This window comes from Myotis brandtii, unplaced genomic scaffold (genome assembly GCF_000412655.1).
Source record: "Myotis brandtii unplaced genomic scaffold, ASM41265v1 scaffold606, whole genome shotgun sequence".
Taxonomy (NCBI): Eukaryota; Metazoa; Chordata; class Mammalia; order Chiroptera; family Vespertilionidae; genus Myotis; species Myotis brandtii.
Window position 1 is genome coordinate 2,188,030 of NW_005370297.1, and position 4,596 is coordinate 2,192,625.

The window sequence follows — 4,596 nt, forward strand, 5'->3', positions numbered from 1 at the left end:
TCTCTCTCTCTCTCTCTTTCTAGTTCATCTTTAAAAGTACCTAATCCAGAAAAGCCTCCTTTGAACCCCTCAAGATTAGGTTATTAATCATGCTGTATGTGGTCATAGACACCTTGTTCTTTCCTCCATAGGACTGAATATGGACTCAGTTTTAGGTTTATTTGTGTCATCTGTTATTCAATGTCTATTTCCAATGTAGAATGTGAGGCTCAAGAAGGCAAGAAAAATGTTTTTTGATATTTATCTTCAGGAGCAACACAAGGTGCTTAACATAATATGCACTCAATAAATAATTGTTGAATAGTACAAAGTAACTATTCATTGTTACTTTCTAGTTGTTTAGTTATTGGTAAGCTGGAGCATGTTTTCATGTGACTATTGGTATTGTGCATTTCTTCTGCGAACTAGTTTCACTATGGTATAATCACCCTGAACTCTTCAAGCACTGCAATCTATCCATCTGAAGACAGAGACTGGGTCTTGATTGACATAACATGAGATTAAAACTGTCTCTTTGGTGTCAAAATGTACAGTTAATCATTGAGAACTGCCATCTAGGATAAAAATACCCAGCTGATTGACCTAATATCTTTAAGTTTGTGTATGTTGTGAAGTAAAATCCTTTCAATCGTACTCATTGCAAGATTACAGACAGATGGTAAGGATGAGTCAGCTGCCATTCTGTACTGGCTAGGTGCAATCGGACTAGATTTTGCAAGTTACCTCTGGTGACTTATATGAGGAGGAAACTGGGTCTGGTTCTGGGGACATGGGGTGGGCTCTTATCCCAGCAACTCCTCTGAGAGCTGGTGTGACCCTGAGCAAATGCTTCACCCTTTGGTAGCTTTTATTTTCACACTGAAAAACAACCAGTTTAGACTAGAGGGACTCTCAGGTCTTGGTTTAATTCTAACATTCTTTGATTATTAGAATTATTTCTGTATAATTATTGAGACTGGATTTTTTCCTAAAATTTCTGAGCAGTCAGGTGTACTAGTCACGCATGCATGCATACATGCATATATTGGTGTGTTTGTGCACGTGATGAAACATTATCAAAGTTAGAAATGTGGTTTATTAAAAACTATTTCTTCCCTAACAAAGAGTTCACCATAATTTTCTGTTGCTGTATAGAAATTACCACAGCCTGGCTGGTGTGGCTCAGTAGTTGAGTGACCTATGAACCAGGAGGTCATGGTTCGATTCCTGATCAGGGAACATTCCTGATTGTTGGCTCAATCCCCAGGCTGGGCATGCAGGAGGCAGCTAATGATTCTCTCTCATCATTGATGTTTCCATCTCTCTCTCCCTTCCTTTCTCTACAATCATTAAAAATATATTAAAAAGTAAAAAGTACCACAAATTTAGAGGCTTAAAATACTACTAATTTTCTAATCTCATAGTCCCAATGTGTCAAAAATACAGGCACAGCTTAGTTGGGTACTCAACTTAGAGAGCCAAGTGTTGGCTGGGGTTGCAGTCTCACCTGAGGCTCAGGATTTTCTAGTCCAGCAGGATCTTCCAGTTCTCAACCTGTGGGTCGCGACCCCTTCACAGGGGTCGCCTAAGACCATCGGAAATCACATATATAATTACATATTGTTTTTGTGATTAATCACTATGCTTTAATTATGTTCAATTTGTAACAATGAAATTGGGGGTCACCACAACATGAAGAACTGTATTAAAGGGTCGCGGCATTAGGAAGGTTGAGAACCACTGTTCTAGTCTCAGGTGGTTGTTGGCAGAATTCATTTCATTTTAGCTGGACAGCTCGTAAAATCTGGCTTCTCCAAGGCTGGCAGGAGAGAGAAGTCTGAGCTTCCAGTCTCTCACATCGTAAGCCCTTTTAAAGATCCCAACCGATCAGGTCACGTCCATCAGATAACCTCCCTTTTGATTACTTTAAAGCCAACTGATCAGGAGTTTTAATTACATCTGGAAAATGCCTTCACTTTGCTATCTTCAGTGGATTGAAGCAGTCGTAGGCCCAGTTTATAATAAAGGACAAGGGCATTATACAAGGCTGTAGGGCTTTGAGGTTCATCTCAAAATTCTGCAGTGCACATTCACACATGGGGTATAACACAATCTGACTGAATTTTCCATATAAGAGCTCTTTTTTGGACAGTATTTCAGATGGTGTTAATGCTTCATTTTAATTGCCATTTTGAACATTTATGAAAGTTATTAATGTTTCATCTTAACTACTTACTGGAAGAATTTACTTTTAATTGGGCTAATTACTGTAATAAAGAATTTTTTTTCAGTTATTAACTCTAAGTATCTCTTGAAAAAAGCTCTCAAATAAGATGACTAAGATGACTTCGTCCCAAACACACTTGTTTGTTTGTTTGTTTGTTTGTTTAATCAATTCTAAATGATGCTATAAGAATGCTATGTTTTAAAACTCAAAATTGCCCTAGCCAGTTTGGCTCAGTGGATAGAGCATAGACCTGTGGACTGAAGGGTCCCAGGTTCAATTCTGGCCAAGGGCACATGCCTGGGTTGTGGGCTCAATCCCCAGTTGGAGGGGGGGAGCATGCAGGAGGCAGCCAATCAATGATTCTCTCTCATCGATGATATTTCTATCTCTCTCTCCCTCTCTGAAATCAATAAAAATATACCTTAAAAATAAATAAGAATAAATAAATAAAGCTCAAAATTGGCAAGAGAGACTATTTTGTTTGCACATGAGAGAATAAAGAAATTAAAAGCGTCAAGAGAAAATATCTGCAAAGTGACTGTGTTCTGATTTATTTCCCTTTGTATTGTAGACATAAAAAAGTAATTTGTAGAGAAGTTACTTAATCTCACCTGAGTTTCTTTTTATGGTGAAATACCCATAAATGCTATCTTAACATGAATCTAAAATGAATTCTTCTTATGAAAACATTATATGATAATTAACAAAATCACAGCATTTGGAGCAAGACTTCTGGGTTTGAATCCCTGAGCCATCTGTAACCTACCAGCTCTGTAACATTGGGCATGTTACCTATCATTCTGGGGTCTTGTTATCCTCATGAATGAAATAGGTATAATAATAGATGTTGAACTCAATAGGATTATAGAGAAGATTAAATTTGTTAATTAATTTGTTTCTGCAACAAATTATAGAAAGAACCTGGCACATAGTGCATGTTGTGTGTGTGTGTGTGTGTGTGTGTGTGTGTGTGTGTAAAAATATACATTTTAATCCATATAAACATAAAATTATACCTTTTAATTCCAGTCTTATGTGTGTTCATGAAATCCTTAAACAAGTATGAAAGCATAGTAAGACAAAAACAATGACAATAAATTTTTTCAACTTCCTGATGCAAAAGTTCTTGACCTTGAAGTTGCATAAAGGGATACATAATTCTACACACTACTGCAACTAACAGTATTCATAGCATCATACTAGTCTGAGTACTTGTTTTAATGGTTAGGATAAAGACATACACAGAGTACTGATGACTCAAATATGGTAGAAACCAGAATATATGTTTAATAAACCTGAAAATATAAAAGCAAAGTTAGGTCTTTCAGAAAGTGAGTAAAGGGTAGCAAGTAAAGAGAAGTGTTGAAAAAAGTAAGGGCATTAATATTCTCATTTAATATAGTAGAGATTCTCAATATGCTGTGCAGATTGACAGTACGGAAAACCGAAGTTCAAATGAGGCATGTCCATATGAAAAATTAATCAAGAGCCTAATTAGAAAAAAATAATCCTCTATCAAATATTAAGAGGAATGAGGAAGGTTAATAGGATAATATAATTGCACAGCAGTTATTTTTCATAGGTGAGAGTCAAAAGTTATCATCTTAAGTTGATAAACTAAGAAATAGAGGCATATAGTTATTATTTAAAGGTAATTCATGAAAGAAATGAAAACCAACATTTGCCTCTAAGAAGTGGGATTGCTAGTGGAAATCGTGGGAGCCAGTGCTACTTCTATGCTATTATATTTTGTGCCATGTATACCATTATGAATATAAACTACATATATATATATATATATGCATCATGTATGTGTATGCATATCTCTATATATCCACATGTGTACATATATACACATCAAGTTATCTATAATAATATCCACCTAGCTAACTATCAAAACAAAGGGTCAGAGAAAGGAGAAAGAGTAGGGAACATTGCTTATGTTAAGGGTGACTTAACCAAGTCACCAGCCTACTGATTTAATCAAAGAGCTCGTTAATTTTAATTGCAAAGCAGGTATTCTATGGTTCAGGTCTGAAAACTCCTCCTTTGGCCTAAGGTAGTAATTGACAAGAGTAGAGCCATGATTAGCATACTGTGGTGTGTGTGTGTGTGTGTGTGTGTGTGTGTGTGTGTGTGGGGGGGAGGGGTTACCTTTAGATAAAAGTGCTCCAAAGACTAAGCTGATGCAGGCCTAGTTACTGAAACAAGGCTTGGTGAGTGGAGCTAAACTGACTTTCAGAACCACTTGACCTCTCAGATGGTGTCTCTAGGCAAACCTGCACAATCTAGCAGAAATGAGTTGTCTCTGAACTGGCCCTATTCCTCATGCGTCCAGCCCTCCACAGACTGTTTCTGGTTAAATGACCCTGTTGCCCTCATGAGACTCT